This window comes from Eleutherodactylus coqui, chromosome 7 (genome assembly GCF_035609145.1).
Source record: "Eleutherodactylus coqui strain aEleCoq1 chromosome 7, aEleCoq1.hap1, whole genome shotgun sequence".
In the NCBI taxonomy this organism is placed as follows: Eukaryota; Metazoa; Chordata; class Amphibia; order Anura; family Eleutherodactylidae; genus Eleutherodactylus; species Eleutherodactylus coqui.
Genome location: NC_089843.1, coordinates 185736920 through 185754588, shown reverse-complemented (window position 1 = coordinate 185754588; position 17669 = coordinate 185736920). Strand labels below are relative to the sequence as shown.

Sequence of the window (17669 nt, the reverse complement as noted above, 5' to 3'; positions counted from 1 at the left end):
GACAGCCGGCGCATAGCAGGAGACGGAAGACGCCGGGAGTGGGTGAGCCGCAGGGCTGTGCAGGGGCAAGGATCTGCATATCCGACCCGGCCGTCTGCAGGCAGCCTATAGCCAGCATTTCCATGGAATGAAAACTTGACACACTATATCAAAACTAGAAAAAAAAACCTTTAAGGTCTGGCTGACACAAACGTGTTGGTATAGCGTATTCCATGCGGAATACGCTGTACCAATGTCTTATAGGCTGCCATGTTGCCACTCGCAGGAATTGTGCGAAATACGTGTGCAAGAAAAATTGCGCGATGGCTGTTCATTTAGATGTGACGTTTATCGTGCATGTTCTTTGAACAAAGTCTGTGCGACAATCGTTTTGTGTAAACGGCCCTTAGGTCATGCTCCACTTCCTTCCATCTGCAAGAGGAAAAGCTGACCTGTAAATAACAATGGGTTCTATTTCCGTGCGAGTTTTGTGTATCTTGAAACGCACAATACTCGTACGGGAAAATGCGTCTTATAAGTATGGCCAGTGCAAGGATGGGTAGGCTGTGACTTGTGGTTGTCTTCTGTGCATGCTGAAACTGAATGAGAAGCGAACAAATTCTCCTTCATCGTTCAGACGGTGCGTGCATTTACAAAGAACGATTCGGTCAGATTCTCACTGAATCCAGTATGCCGAAGGACGCAAGCTCTTCTGTGTCTATTTGTACATATTTCATGCAGCTGTGTCGGGTACAGTACATTTCTAGAAGGTTTATTCCTTCTTGGGAGACAATCAAGTGCAGGAAAAGTGACTCACCTCTTGCCTTGTTGTTGTTAGTTCATTGAATAAGACCTTGCACGGCTCTCCCCTCGTGCAAATGTTTAGCACAATAGTCTAATTTGGTAAATTGTCCCTGCATGTCAGTCATTTAGATGAATAATGCAATGTAAAAGTAACAAGTGATTTTAATCCAAACCTTTTTTAACCCTTCAATTGCATTAACGGTTTTTGCTACTGATAGTCCAGAATACAATATACTTGCTATAAGGTATAAAGGTGGTGTAATTGGATGGCTCTATTAAAGATTTTAAAAGTGACAAGTTAACGTGCAAGTATGCTTCTGATCCTTGCTTATGTATATGATTTAGATCCGCATCAAATACTGGTAATTGGTTTATGGAACATGGTATAACCCATTAGGTTGCGAGTGTAATTACAAGTACCACATTTATTCAGTCGTACCACCTACATTTAATAACCATGCAAAAATTGAACAATAGGGTAAATGTGCACATGATGTTCAGAGGGTCCCGTACGGCCCCCTACGATGAGTTCGCTGGGAGCCGTGCAGGTGTCATGGCAGCCGGGGGCCTTCTGAAAGGCCCCAGGGCTGTTATGGCAGAATGCTTATCTAGCTGTCCCCATGGGTTGGCTTCATAGACTGCCTGCCAGATCGCAGTATGATATAATGCTATGGCATTACATCATACTGCAGGAGCGATCAAAGCATCGCAAGTTGTGGTCCCTTAGGGGGACTAAAAAAAACAACTAAAAACAAGATCAATAAAGTTTTTTACTAATTGCAAAAAAAAAAAAGTAATAAAAGTTTAAATCACCCCCCTTTTGCCATATTTATAATAAAAGATTCTAAATTATAGAACACAAATACATATTTGGTATCACAGTGTCCGATCTATCAAAATAACTCATTATTCACCCCGCACAATGAACGTTGTCAGAAAAAAAAAAAAAGAACGCCATAAATGCACTTTTGTGATCACCCAGTCTCCAAGAAAAATGCAACAAAAAGCGATTAAAAAGTGGTATGTATTCCAAAATTATACCAACGCAAACTACAAAAAATGAGCCCTCACTTAACTATGTCGATGGAAAAATAAAAAAACTATTGCGCGCAGAGAAAGGTGGCAGAAAATAATATAAAAAAAAGTAAATATCTTTGAAAAAATTACAAGTAGTACAGCAAAAAAAAGAAAAAACTATATAAGTTTGGTATCGTAGTGATCGTACTGACACGTAGAACAAAGTTATCAAATCATTTTTTTGTAGCTTGTGCGCTGTAGAAACAAGATGCATTTCTCTCAACTTAGAATTTTTTAACAGTTTTTCAGTACATTATATGGTACATTAAATAGTATCATTGAAAAATACAACTCTGCCTGCAAAAAAAACAAGCCCTCAGACAGGGCCCTCAGACAGCTACGTCGATGGATAAATAAAAGAGTTACGATTTTTTAAAAGGGAAGGGGGTGGGAATAGAAATAAACAAAAAAGCTCCATCACTAAGGGGTTAAGTTCGTCACATACAGCCACATTCTGTCCCTAACAGATGCCTATAAAAACTCAGTTTAACTCCGTAAATTCCGTGGTCAAGATTGACCTGGCGTGGCTTATAGTCAGAAGTTTGAAAGGGCTTCCCATTTGACATGACTGGGAGTTGGGATGGAGTCGCAGTGATATACTTGCCAGTAGAGATGAGCGAGCATACTCGCTAAGGACAATTACTCGATCGAGCATTGTCCTTAGCGAGTATCTCCCCGCTCGGAAGAAAAGGTTCGGCTGCCGGCGCAGGTGACAGGTGAGTTGCGGCCATGAGCAGTGGGGGAAGGGAGAGAGAGATCTCCCTTCCGTTCCTCCTCGCTCTCCCCCGCCCGCCGCCAGCAGCCGAATCTTTGCTCCTGAGCGGGCAAGTACTCGTTAAGGGCAATGCTCGATCGAGCAATTGCCCTTAGCGAGTATGCTCGCTCATCTCTACTTGCCAGCACAAAACCTAGGTGCACAAGACGTAGAGTATAGAGCCCATTGATTTCAATGAGTTCATTCACATTTCCGTATTTTATGCGCACATTTTAGTGGTGCAAAAAAATGCAGCACGCTTTACTTTTCTGCAGATTTGCACACCAAAAGACACCGTAGAAGTCAATAGGAGGTGAATAAATGTCCACGCAATACACAAGGAGATGTGTAATTCCACTGAAAAAAGAACGCATCTGGAACTCATTAGATGAATTGACTATTTCAATTGTGCATTTTTGTTTTCCGCACGGAAATAAACATGCCTTTTAAAATCTACAGTTAAATACGTTGATTCAAGTGCAAAAAAACAAGTCACTCGTTTTGCCAAAACGCTGCACTCCTGCACACAAATACGCATATGCTTGCATGAATCTGGCCTTACTCTGTGATTCTTTAGCCCTCGTTGGTAGACTCTAGGGCAGTGGTGGCAAACCTATGGCACGCGTGCCAGAGGCGGCACTCAGAGCCTTTCCAGCTGGCACTCGCCACCATCGGCCGCTCACCACATTAGTAAATACCAGCAGGGGTGCCGCGGCTCCCCTGCTGGTATTCACTCAGCAGCGCTGCTAGAGGCGCTGATCCCGGCGCACACTGTGATGTCAGTGTGCAGCCAGGATCCTCCTCCCCCCTCCTCTGATGTCTCCTACTTGATTCCGCGAGAGCAGGGGAGGGGAGGATGTGTCCGGCAGCATGTCACAGTGTGCTCCTAGGATCAGTGGCAGCAACAGAGCCAAGCAGAGGAGGGGGGGGGGGAGGGAAATTTGGGTCTCAGAGGGGGGCGCTATTACTACAGGGGCCACTATGGGATGTCACTATTACTACTGGCTACTGTGAGATGTCACTATTACTACTGGGGGCTACTGTGAGATGTCACTATTACTACTGGGCTGATGTGGGATGTCACTATTACCACTGAGACCACTGTGTGGTGTCACTATTACCACTGAGACCACTGTGTGGTGTCTCTATTACTACTGGGGGGCCATTGTGGGATGTCACTATTACGACTGGGGGGCCATTGTGGGATGTCACTATTACTGCTGAAGCCGCTGTGCGGGGTCACTATAACCACTAAAGCCGCTCTGGGGTGGGTCACTATTAGCATTGGGGCTGCTCTAGGGGGCTCACCCTTACTGCTGGGGCCGCTGTGGGGGGGTCAATATCACTGCTGGGATATGTTTACACGAGGTGGAAATGCTGCAGAATGTCCTCAGCGGAAATTTCCCTGGTAAATTCCACAGCATTTCCGCATCCAAAAGAAGTCAAAATCTGCACCCTGTCTATTTTGAAGCGGCCCTGTCCTTTTTAGAACGACCGGGGTAAAATCATACGTTGTGATAAGCCCCGCCCCTGACGTGTTGGCACTTTACAATAAATAAGTGGGTTTTGGATTGCAGTTTGGGCACTCGGTCTCTAAAAGGTTCGCCATCACTGCTCTAGGGCTACCCAGAGACAGTTCCTGTTGGATGATCATATGTGCAAAGTGCTCGCCTCAGCGCAACAAATTTATGCAGTCAATAAGGTTGATTTGCGTATGTCTGCGCATTGTACTAGATGTCTTTGTGCACGCATACCCTGTCCATATGCGCACATGACACCCCACAGCTCCCCCATCCTGATTTTAAAGGCTATTTAGCGTAATGAAGTCCAGATGTGTTCTTTCCCCATGGTTTTACAGAGCGTATTGTGCATCCCCTTGCGTATAGCTTGCGCATTCGAGCACCTCCCATAGACTTCTATGGAGTTCTTTAGTATGCATAAAAATAGAGCAGGAGCTATTTATGAAATGCGCACAGTATTTTTGATATATTGAACCTTTATAGACACGGCAATACCAATTATGTTAGTTTTTCTCAGGGGTGATCTGCCTGTCTAAACACTCTGCACAAGTGCAAACATCTAGCGTTGACGTCTTTCGCTTGTGCGCTCATTTGAACTAGAATTGTCCCGTGTAAAAGGGGTATTATTTAGTACATCAGCTCCATTATGTATCGTCTGTAACTATATAGAAAAGTTCATGTGAAAGGATGCCTGTAATCTTAGCAGCTCGGAGCCTTGTGTCACGCGCTGTAAGTCATTGTCTCTTCCTGGGAGTGATAGACAGACTGCCGTGCAGGTAACTTGTCTCACCTTTGCCTTCATGCTATTATGGTAGTAAACTGAGTCACCGCTTATGAAACGCTCCTGCCCTGCTTATCTAACATGGTAAATGTGATGCTGCGTGTGTTTTAGGAATCGTTCACATGGGCTTCAGGGCTTTTCATCTCTATGTTCAGTTTTTGGAGCAGAAAAATGGAACACAAATAAACTTGAACTTTTCTAAATATACGCCATATTGGTACCGATAACAACTACAGCGCACCCTGTAAAAAACAAGCACAAAGATGCATTGTTTGGAAAAAAAAGTTATTGGGGTCAGAAAGTGGCAAAAAAAGCACAATTTTAAAAAAGAAGTAGTAAAACATAAAAACTATGAAAATTTGTTATCGCAGCAATTGTACGTATCCGTAGTTAACATGAGATTTTTACTGCGCTGTGAACACTGTAAAACAAGATCCCCTTTCCTTAAAAAAAAAAAAAAAAAAGGAACCGTGCGCTGCGGTAGGTGGGATGCTCTTTTGCATCTATTTCACTAGATTTCTGTCTGTATCCATTTTTTATCTGGATACAGTGTTGCGCTCAGTGCAATCATTCCTGGTTTTATAACAGGAGACGTTTGGCACTCCTATAGTATGATGAAACCTCGCAGATCGGCTACTGCTGGGACTTTGCTCTCCTCCCAGCTTGTATGATCAATAATAATTAGTTAAAAGTTGGCCAAAGAATGTAGGATGTGTGCAGCTAATAGGGCTGTCTTCATCATGACATCATGGGAAGTCTCCACCCCACACGTGTCTATGTCCCCTTGTTATCTGCGCTGTGTCCTCAAAGACAGAGCAGATGCCGAGGAGAACAGCAGAGCTGGGGGTCATTCATGCCTCTGTGACTACTCAGCTAGATCCTTCATAGACCGCAGTGCTGCTCAGCTGCTGGGAGGTAAGTGCTTTGCTGGACTTACATAACATACTATAAATCACTTGTCATGTAACCCCAGTCTGTGTCTGCTGTGCTAGCTGATGCGTGACTTGAAAAATGGAAACATGAGTACGGATGCTTTAAGTTATAGGTTTTTATTTGCACTTCAGCTACAGTTTAATTGGATTTGTATACTTTTATGATAGTTGTGTTTCCTTACTAGATTCCATCTGTAATATTAATCGTGTGTGATGGCCAGTGTAACTGTAAGGGCAAGTTCAGGGAACTCGAGCAGTCTCCTATGCCTGAAGAGCTGTGACTACAGTTTGCGTCCTAGCCTGGACTGATTTTTCAGGCCTTTTCCCCTCACTTTTTAAAATATATTATATTATATCCCCCCCCCCCCCCCAAAAAAAAAAATTATATATACTATCACAATATTACATATTGTGTATGTGTGTGTACATATAATGCAATATGATTTTTTTAGTCTGAAACATGAGTATTTAGGGCTTATTTAATTGAGCGTATTTTGGCTGCTAATTGATTTACATTGGGCCATTCGGACCTGCGTTTTCTTGCTCATGCAAATAACACAATTTTGTGGTGGGCAATAAAAAGTGGGTAAAAAGGTGCTCTATTTTCTTACGTTTTGCGCCGCCAAGGTTCCATATAAGTCTATGTTAGGTGCGGAAATACGCAAGAAGAAGGGTGAAACACGGCGCAAAATGTGGGCAAAAGAATACATCTGGACCTCATTAGGCTTAAACAGCCATATAATCTATGGAAAGAATGTTTGTCCGTGTGACCTGGCCCTGCGTGCGCAAACAGTATAGTACTATACACAGGCGGGCAAATCAACCTCTTTAAACCTCGTTTATTCGCTTGCATGAAGCCGCCCTTATACATATTTTGGTATATGGTTGTGTAAAACATGCAGTGAATACGCATGCGTATTTGCCATGTATTGCATATTACGCACGTGAAAAATATCGGCATAATAAACAGCCAAAATACACTTTTGTGTGAGCCTTAAACCTGTTCTGCAATGATATCCCGGGACTAGCGGATCTCCGAAAACCACAGAGCTATGCAAAACCTTTACAATTTGTCACATGTTTGACAATTTTTTTAAAGCGAGTACAATTGGCAAATTTACTGAATAAATACATTCTATCCAATCTGTGAAATAATCTGTTAATACGGCTATAAACAGAAATTTTAAATATTTTATGGTCAAAATGAATCATTTTTTGATCTCCTCATAAATTGAGAAAATGTACTGTAGATCAACATATTCCAGGCTGCGTAATTTCCAGCTTTTTTTGTAATGGCAGGTTCCTACACAGCGGACAGAGCGCAGATAATCTCTGCAGACTCGGCACCACGGCTAAAGTAAATGCAGGTCTGAGAGGTTCTCTGAAATCCCTTAACAGACTGCAGTAAATAAAACGTTGGTTTCAGAGCGTGCTGAGGGAATTAACGGACGCGGTATACTGCATCATGGAAATGGATTCAGGTTTAACCCCTTAGTGACGGCCCAACAGTGTTTTTACGTCCTGCTGTTGCAGGACGTGTATGGAGGGAGATAGCGGCGCTATCTCCCTCCATACAGTGCGGGCATCAGCTGTTTATTACAGCTGGCACCCGTGGGCAATAGCTGCGATTAAATGCCGCTGTCACTTCTGACAGCGGCATTTAAATCCCCCGAATGATATTCGGCGTCCCGTACGGCCCCCCGCGGTGAGATCTGGGGAGCCGTGCAGGTGTCATGGCAGCCAGGGGCCTTCTAAAAGGCCCCAGGGCTGCCTCAGCAGACTGCCTATCAGGCCATCCCCGTGGGGTGGCTTGATAGACTGCCTGTCAAAAAGCAGTATGACGTAATGCTATAGCATTACGTCATACTGCAGGAGCGATCAAAGCATCGCTGGTTGTGGTCCTCTAAGAGGACTAAAAGAAAGTCTAAAAATAAGAACAAAAAAGTTTTACTAATTATTAAAAAAAAAAAGTAATAAAAGTTAAAAAAAAAACCTTTTGCCATATTTGCAATAAAAAAAATCAAAATATTAAACCAAAAATATGTATTTGGTATCGCTGCGTTCAAATTAATGCATTTTTTTAACCTACACGATGAACGTGGGCTGAAAAAAAATAAAGAACGCCAGAAATGCACTTTTTTGGTCACCCTGTCTCTGAGAAAAAATGTAATAAAAAGGGATCAAAAAGTCAATTGTACGCAACAATGGTACCAACGGAAACGACAGGACGTATCGCACAAAATGAGCTCTCACATAACTATGTCGATAGAAAAATAAAAAAGTTATTGTGTGCGGAAAATGGACACAAAAAATAATTTAAAAAAATTTAAATATCTTAAAAAAAAAAAAAAAAAATACAAGTACTACCGCAAAAAAAACTATACAAGTTTGAAATTGTAGTAATCGTACTGACTCATAGAATAAAGTTATCTGGTCAATTTTGTTGTAGTTTGTGCGCCGTAGAAACAGGACGCACCGAAAGATGGCGGAATGTCGTGGTTTTTTTTAAATTTCTCTCCACTTAGAATTTTTTTTAAAGTTTTTTTCAGTACATTATATAGTATAATAAATAGTACCATTGAAAACTACAACTCGTCCCGCAAAAAACAAGCCCTCATACAGCGACGTCGATGGATAAATAAAGGAGTTACGATTTTTTAAAAGGGAGGAGAAAAAAACGAAAATGCAAAAAAGCTCCGTCACTAAGGGGTTAACCATTGTATATAGGGAAAACTCCAAATGTAACTGTAAACTTCTTACAGGGTACCGATGTGGGAACAAAAACCAACACTCAGGGCGGCTTCACATGGGCACAACATATTCACAGCATAAGCTAATTTTCTTTTGTGTGCGCCTGTGTATTCAACTGCATTTTTTTAATTCGTAGGGCCCCCTTTTTTTTGCGTACCGGACGCAATCATGCCCTGATTTAAATGGCTATTTAAGCCTAATGAGATCCAGATGTGATGTTTTTCCTGCAAAATTGTGAAATGCATTGTGCATCTTCTTGCACATTGCGTGCACATTAGTACACCCTCCAAAGATTTCTATGGGGACTGTTGGTGCGCAAATGCCATGTGTGTATAAAACAGAGATGAGAACGAAACCATTGAAATCAATGGCTTCTCTTCTCTGCGCACTGTGCACGCAAATATGCCCGTGTGAAGGAGCCCTTAATGTGAACTCCATTCTTTTGTGCTTTTTTTTTTCCACAGGGATGCTGCGAGGTAAAAAAGTCGCTCCATGTCCTCCTTTTTTGTGTCCAAATGCATCGCTCACTGTTTTCAATGGGACAGTCAAACAGAACGCATGTAAACCAGCTACATTATTATACTTTCTTTTCCATTGAGGTTGCTGAGTTAAAAATGCAGCACCTACAGACTTGCAAGATAAGAAATGTTCTTAGCATTAAAGAAAAGTCCTGAAAGTCTGTCACAAATATCGGCTCGAACTTTAAGTGGAACTATTGCTTAAATCATGTGCAAGGAGAAGATAATAAATTTTAGTGGAGGTTGTAAAAAGTATTTATGCTTTATCATCATGCAATGACTCGAGGCACGTGTGTGCTCAGCGCTTTCACTTCTCTGAAAAGTTGGTGGCTATCACTTCGCTTGAGCTTCCTTGACACAAACTTTTTATTTTAAGGTGCCTTACAAAAAGTAAAAGTCATAAATTTTATGTGCTACTTTTTTTGGGTGGCAATTCCTTTGCTCACACACATTTAAAATGCCCTTTTTTAGGCTTTTTTTTCCAATAGAGAAAATGCATAAATGTGAGGGAAAACACCAAAACGAAAACACATTTTTCATAGTGCATTTCATATTTCCCTATTGCCTTACAGCAAACTTCTGCCCACAATGTGTTTTGACTGGGGACAGTAAAAAAACACCAGGAAAAAGTGTAATTTTTCCCCAAAATGATGTGCGGCAAACGTCAACATTCAGTAGATAGTAAAGATTAATCCTCACAAGGGTTACTATACAATTCATAGAAAGAGTCCGGGCTACTTGTATGTAATTACTAGATACGTGGGGTGTGGGAAGTTCTAAAATGTCATAGCCGTATAGATATAGGTCTGTATGTTTGCCTAATGAGGTGAATGAAGTTCCTTAAATGGCAGGATTGGGTTCTAGTCCATGACTAGGTTATTACGGAGTCGTTGGCGACTGTGACCTATCCCCCCTCTCACCTTACCTCAATAACTTAAAGGGGTTGTCCCGCGGCAGCAAGTGGGTCTATACACTTCTGTATGGCCATATTAATGCACTTTGTAATGTACATTGTGCATTCATTATGAGCCATACAGAAGTTATCAAAAGTTTTTCACTTACCTGCTCCGTTGCTGGCGTCCTCGTCTCCATGGTTGCCGTCTAATTTTCGCCGTCTAATGGCCAAATTAGACGCGCTTGCGCAGTCCGGGTCTTCTGCTCTTCTCAATGGGGCTCGGTGTAGCTCCGTGTAGCTCCGCCCCGTCACGTGCCGATTCCAGCCAATCAGGAGGCTGGAATCGGCAATGGACCGCACAGAAGAGCTGAGGTCTACGGAGGTAGAAGATCCCGGCGGCCATCTTCACCGGGTAAGTAAGAAGTCACCGGAGCGCGGGGATTAAGGTAAGCGCTGTCCGGTGTTCTTTTTTAACCCCTGCACCGGGGTTGTCTCGCGCCGAACGGGGGGGGGGGGTTGAAAAAAAAAAACCCGTTTCGGCGCGGGACAACCCCTTTAAAAGACAACTCAATGCCAATATTGGATTAATTTATGGCCACAGCAGCCACATTTATTTAACACAAAACATAAACAGTAAATAACCATTTTTAACCGCAGATAACCTGGGAAGGGATCCCATGGAGCCCTACCACCTGACTGTCGCCTCACCAGAAAAACTGGGAAATAGTTGTGCCTGTCACCCGTCGCATTATGGACTCGGGCAACACTATTTCCCTACCAGTGCCCCCGCCGCAAGTCGACAGACACGGGGGCCCACCACTCACCACCTCGCCTCAGGTCGCCTCATCCGGACCCCGAGGACGGCTAGCCATAACCTGGCTAACCCCTCCCACAACCACTGCAAGGCACCGCCCTGCGACTCCCAGAGGCAACAGTCCTAACCAACAATTTACAGAGGGGAAAGGAAGCTATCCAGCTCCCTGCTACCCCCTCCTACCCCCACTTTGCTGACTCCACGGGACCCCTCCACAGCCAGCACGGCTTGACCCCCTCAAGCCTGCACCGCCCGCCACAACAACAACGCTCGCTCAATCCCCTCCTGAATCCCCTCCATCCATAAATCTGTCCCTATTTCGTTCAGATGGACCCCATCCGACCTCCAATAGTTACCTGTGCCCGCCTCCAAATCAATGTGCCAAATGGCAAACCCCCCGCTGCCCAACAAAGTGTGAAACTTCCCTATTCAGCTTGATTCTGGCTTTATCTAACCCCTTAATCGATCTCACCCCTCTCCACGTTTTTCTAGGGACTATCTCCGACCAGACTATTTTCAACCCCGGGTATGACGACATCAATCTAAGTATGTCATACCTGATGTCCCTTGATAAATCTCTGAACGGCCTCTGCCCCAAATCATTACCCCCAGCGTACAGGACAAGTATGTCCGGCACTCTATCCAACTCAGTCCCAAACTAATGCCTGATGACAACCTGAAAGAAAACAAAACAGAATAACTCACAGACAAATCCCCTTTTCAAGTAATAAAATTTTAGTTTTATTTTTTATTATTATTTTTTTTTTAATAATATATATATACATTACAACTCATATCTATAGCAGGTGTGGTCGCACATATGACCTAAAACGTGCTGAGCCCCATCATTCTCACTGCCTGCTCATCCATACCCTGGACTGTGGCCTACGTCGCTGCCCCTACCCTGCAGGAATGGGACCCAAACTGCGAGCTGTCAAAACCCGCCGCCTCCAAAGTTCTCTTAAAAACCGCCGTGAATTGGAACCGCGACAAAAATTGCCCGTCCCCGTGTCGCAACAATAGACCGCTGCGAGCTACAGGACTGTGAAAACAGTGAGTTTGTGTTAGACGCGAATCGTGCTCGGATTCATGCTCTAGGCTGGGAGCGCAAGCTTAATGTTCTTTCAAACACGGTCTGCACCTTTCAGCTGCCGAGCTACAGGACGGTGAAAACAGTGAGTTTGTGTTAGACACGAATTGTGCTCGGATTCATGCTCTAGGCTGGGAGCGCAAGCTTAATGTTCTTTCAAACACGGTCAGCACCTTTCAGCTGCCGAGCTACAGGACGGTGAAAACAGTCAGTTTGTGTTAGACGCGAATCGTGCTCGGATTCATGCTCTAGGCTGGGAGCGCAAGCTTAATGCTCTTTCAAACACGGTCTGCACCTTTCAGCTGCCGAGCTACAGGACGGTGAAAACAGTGAGTTTGTGTTAGACGCGAATGGTGCTCGGATTTATGCTCTAGGCTGGGAGCGCAAGCTTAATGTTCTTTCAAACACGGTCTGCACCTTTCAGCTGCCGAGCTACAGGACAGTGAAAACTGAGTTTGCGTTAGACTTCACTTGAAACTTGACTATAGCTATTAAAAGATCTAATTGGGCACATAACGGCCCCTGCGACCTTCCCCAACCGTACCAGTTGTCCCCTCCCCTCCTGATCTGTCTTGGACCGTCGCACAAAAATTTCCAATCTATCCTCCACCAACCTCACGTCCTCCCTCTGCACTCCTCCCCCTACTGCCTTGCTAGGTGAACTAATTCTCCCAAACGAAACGCCCCCAAAAAATGGCAAGGAAAAGGCCGCTTTAAACAACAAGCGCTCAAAATTGTCCCCGCAAAACGCGTCTATGGCCCCCCCCAGCCTTTCTAAGATACTAAAAGACACTGGCCTTCTCGTATCTGACCGCCCCTTCCCTCTCCCAAAACCCTTTAACGCCTGCTTTACGGTAAAATTTTTTGTCACGTCTGCTACCCCTTTTAATTTACACCCAAATGCTACCCTGGCCATAAACCTATTGACCCGCCCCAGTGGCCACCCTTCCCTGGAACCCCTTCCCAACAAGCTCAGTAACATCCCCACCCTATCATCCGTAGAGCAAGCCCCCCCACATTGATCCACCCAATCCACCCACTCCTTCCACACAGCGCTATATGCCGCTCTCGTCCCCCGAGCCAGTGATTGTGCAATCAAGTCCCCCACTGCTCGCTTACCACGTTCCATAGCTGTTGAGGGCAATGCCTCCCCGTCTCCTCCCCTCCCGGCGCATCCGCAATTGAATTATGGACTCCTGGAACGTGTACCGCTACTACCCAGATGTTCAGGGTCAGCGCTTCGAGTACCAAATGCCGCAATAAATTTTCAACTGGAGGAGATGAGGCCGTCATATTGTTGATGACCTGCACGACCCCCAAGTTGTCGCAGTGAAACCTCACCTTTCGATCCCGAAAGTGAGCACCCCAAAGCGCAACCGCTACAACTATTGGAAAGAGCTGTAATAGCACCAGGTTTCGTACCAGGCCCTCTCGCTTCCACTGTTCTGGCCATTCGCCCACGCACCACTTGCCCTGAAAGTAGGCCCCAAAACCGCCCCCCCCCTGCCGCATCAGTGAAAAGCTCCCAGTCCGCGTTCTCGCTGACTTCGGCCATCATAACCGACCTGCCGTTGTAACGCTTCAAAAAGCGTCCGAAACCGCCAGATTTTGTGTCCTGTTCCTAACCTAATAAAATGATGTGGATCGCGCACCCCCGCCGTCGCTGCCGCCATTCGCCTGCCGAAAACCCTGCCCATAGGCATAATTCTGCAAGCAAAGTTCAGCTTGCCCAGCAATGATTGCAAACAAACCGCTCCGCCACCCACTGGACCGTACCCAGCAGGGTCGCACAAAGTGGCGACCCCCCAGGACCAACGCACAAGAAGTCATCCAGATAATGGATGACCGACTGTACCGCCGTGGTATCCCTCACCACCCATTCGAGGAACGTGCTAAAGGCCTCGAAGTATGCGCATGAGATGGAGCATCCCCTAGGCAAACAGTGATCCGCTAAAAATTTTCCCTCCCAAAAACACCCAAGTAGTCTAATGCTCTCAGGCGCCACTGGCAATAGGCGAAAGGCCGATTCGATATCGACCTTTGCCAACAGCGCCCCCCTTCCGTATTTCTTAAGCCACCGAACGGCAGCATCGAATGAGGTATAGACCACTGAACAAATGTCAGGGTCAATCCCATCATTTACCGAGGCCCCCTTTGGATAAGTGATGAATTAGCCGAAACTCGTTCGGCTCTTTCTTCGGCACCACGCCGAGTGGTGACACAACCAAATCCGGGACAGGGGGTTCGGAAAAGGGGCCGGCCATACGGCCTAGCCTCACTTCCTTCGCAAGTTTTTTCCCCACCACCGCCGGGTGCTCCTGTGCCGAACGCAAATTCTTAACCGAAAAGGGGGACCCCGTGAGCCGGAGGTGGGATAACAAAACCTTCTAAAAAACCTTTTAACAGTAGTTCCGCCTTTTCCCTATCCGGATATTTATTTAGAAAGGGTGGCAATCTCTGCCACCCTCACTGGGGTCATCCCTTTTTGGAACACCCCCTGTTCCTCTGCCCCGACCTCTTTTGAAACATTTTAACTGCTCCGTGAGACCCGGCGCTACAATGGGAACATGCATGCTTGAACTTGCATGTCGCCCCGAATTTACATTGGCCTTCGTTGAACTGCCAACAAAAGCCGGGCCTCTTCCCTCCTGCCCCCCTTGTCCTGATCCGGCAGTGGAGGCCCAGCCCAAAGACCCGGCGCCTCTCTGAAAGGGATGTCCTAGACATGACGGGGCCATAACCCTCAGCCACAGCCCGATGTCTTTTTGGTCCCACCGGATCGAGGGACGAACCGCCTTACGTTGCCTGAACTGCTCGTCGTATCGCAGCCAGGTCTGTCCTCCGTAGACCCGATAGGCTTCGCCGATCGAGTCTAAGTAGCAAAAAAGGCCGGAACAATTTTCCGGCGCTTTTTTCCCCAATCACGCTCGCCAGAATGGCGAACGCTTGGAGCCAGTTAGTGAACGTCTGTGGGATCAGACGCCACCTCCGCTTCTCCTCTTCCTCCTTTTTAAATCCCGTTCTCTTCCCCTTGTCGAGATTAAATTTCTCCAAGGGAAGGAGGGAGAATATTTCGACATATTCGTCCCTCCATATTTTTTCCCTGACTTCTTTCTTCAGATGGGCCCCCAAGGGCCCCTCGAAGCAAACATACACTTCCCCTCTTGCTCTATCATCCAATCTAACCCCATCCTTCTCTGTCTGCACCGCTACCGTTACTGACTGGTTAGCGCCCGCACCCCCGGGTATGCCCTGTCTCCTGTCACCCTGCAACCCTACGTCTGAGCTCCATGCTGAAACCACTGAGGGGGAGGGCTGCTCTATAGCTGCCCTCGCCGCCTGTTCACTCCCAGTCCCCCCAGCCGAGCTCCCGCTCGGGCCGCTCGCAACGCTGGATGACGCTCTAAACTGCCAAATATCCGCCGCAACCGGCGGCGCAGCCTGCCCTGCCCCCCCCCCCCTGACGCAAAAGTAAACCACACAAAACTCCAAGCAGCGCCCCCACCCGGCGCGCTAGCTGTCGCCGCGCCACCGCCTGCCAGCGCCCCTGTGCTAACCCCCGCACGCGCTACCTGGCTAAACGCATTGGACAAAACTGACATGGATGTCTTGCCTGGCTGCGAGGGGGCTGTGTACCTACCAGCCGCTGCTCCCACGTCCTGCCGATTCCTCTCGTCGTCCTCTGCGTCGTCCCTTCTTGCCGCTGCTTGTCCTCCTCCTGGCTGAAGCCGCTCAATCTGGATCCCAACCGCTCTTCGTGGCGCCGATGCGCGCCTGGCCGCCTCTGTGGTGTTGGGGCGCTGCCTGCTGCCCCCATCTTCAGCCACCTGTTGCCTGTTGGGGCGCTGCCTGCTGCCCCCATCTTCAGCCACCTGTTGCCTGTTGGGGCGCTGCCTGCTGCCCCCATCTTCTGGCCTGTTGCTGCTCCGGGGGAGCGCTCTGATCGGTACCTGTCCAGGAGCACCTCCCCCCGCTCCATGCCTGCTCTCAGTTGCTGACGCTGACCGCTGCCCAGCCGCACTCTCCTGCGGCTGGTCCTCCGCTCCTGCACTGTAGCGCCGGTGCGCAGTCGCCCCCCCCCGGCCTCCTTCCCCTGCCCGTAGGGATTGCAGGAGGAACAGCACGTGGTGGGGCGGGGGAGGGGCTCTGCACGCGGCGCCGCCGGGCAGGCGCCTGCTCCGGGCTCAGTCTCACCGGCGCTCGAGCCCTCCTGGGTCTTCTCCCGCTCTCCTCCGGTAAAGGTGGCATCGGAGCTGCAGCCAGGGCCGGCGCAGCGTCTTCCGCGAGACCATCCACCATCCTCATCAGCCAGGTGAGGCCCCTCTCCTCCGCTTCCGCCCGGATTCTTCTCCGCATGTCCTCCATCTTCTCTCCCGGTAAGTGGATGTCGGGACTATGTTCTTCTGTTCTTCGCCCCGCTGCCTTTCTTTCTCCACGCCGATTCTTCGCTCCTCTTCTCTGCCCTCTCCTCTCACTTCCCGATACTTCTTCCCGACTCCTGGTCTTCCATCTTCACCTTTCTTCTTCACCTTTCTTCCTGGTCTTCCCTCTTCCCCTTTCTTCCTGGTCTTCTTCTTCACCTTTTCTTCCTCGTCTTCCCTCTTGGTCTGGTCGCAGCCTGTCTTCTTGCTTCCTCACACTTCCACGTCTCAGCTCTAACTGCTATTCTTCGAATTATAACTCCTCCCCTTCCTCTTTCTTGCCGCTCTTTTCTTTTCCCCCACTAACCCCCTCCTTCTCTTACCCAGAGCTCTGCTTTACTTAACCCCTTCGCTCCCCGTTAACCCTGTCATGCCTGCCTCTCGCCTACAACCTGCATTTTCCGGCTCCGTGTTGATTCACTTATTAGCTGGCTTTATTTAGCAAAAACACAGTCCATATGTAGTTTGTATTTCTTGTTCTACCAGCTTTACCCTGTGGGTCTGCGCCACCCATAGCTATAACCAGTCATTTAGAAGAAGTATTAATCTACTATGCTAATTATGAAACAACCTCTATAGTCCACATATAAGGTGCGATGATGCATGTCCTGTAGTGTTACCTGTTTGGGCCTTAGTGGGCATTGATTTGTACCTCTGCTGTATATCATGTCATGGGCAAAAAATGTTAGTTCCCAAGAGGTTCATTGATAAAACATTTTACACTCTGGCATAAAGTCACAACATTTGGTGCAAGTCTTACTCGTACAAAAATGTTGTAACTTTTGTCACTCTGCACTTCTGTCCACCACTTTCACAAAAAGAGTGCGCACCTGCCCAGAAACAACACATTTCTAATAATATAATAATAATCTTTATTTGTATAGCGCCAACTTATTCTGCAGCGCATTTGATGCATTGGGGGCTCAGTCAGGACGGGGTGGGGTTGGTATAGGAGGTATGGGGGCAGGGAGTGTACATGATGGGTGTAATTTGAGGGTGGGGGACTAAGATCAGGGGAGTTGGTATGCTTCTTTGAAGAGGTGAGTCTTTAGGGCATGTCTGAAGTCCATGCATCAGGGATTGTCCGGATGTCTTGAGGTAGAATATTCCATAGGGTCGGTAATGCTCTGGTGAAATCCTTTAGGCGAGTATGAGAGGTTTGTATAAGGAGGACATCTAGTCTGACCGTGTTGGCAGAGTGCAGTGCACGGGCTCGGTGATTTATGGACAGGAGGGAGGGTGATGGATGGTGGCACGGCGCCATAGAGTGCTCTATGAGTGGGGGAGATGTGTTTAAATTGAGTTCGGTAATACATGGGCAGCCAATGCAGCA

The 17669-nt window shown here is 47.0% G+C and overlaps 1 protein-coding gene across 2 annotated transcripts in view; it reads left to right on the top strand.

Moving 5' to 3' along the window:
- The window catches only part of ABCG2 (ATP binding cassette subfamily G member 2 (JR blood group)), a 143720-nt gene that overhangs the window by 59466 nt on the left and 66585 nt on the right, over positions 1 to 17669 (top strand). Inside the window, exon 1 of one of the 2 annotated variants that reach the window (XM_066574098.1) lies at positions 5678 to 5830. The exons of the other annotated variant lie outside the window; for it this stretch is intronic. The gene's annotated coding sequence lies outside the window, so the exon portion shown is untranslated. Of the gene's footprint in view, positions 1 to 5677; positions 5831 to 17669 lie in introns of those variants that run through there. 2 annotated transcript variants of the gene reach the window in all.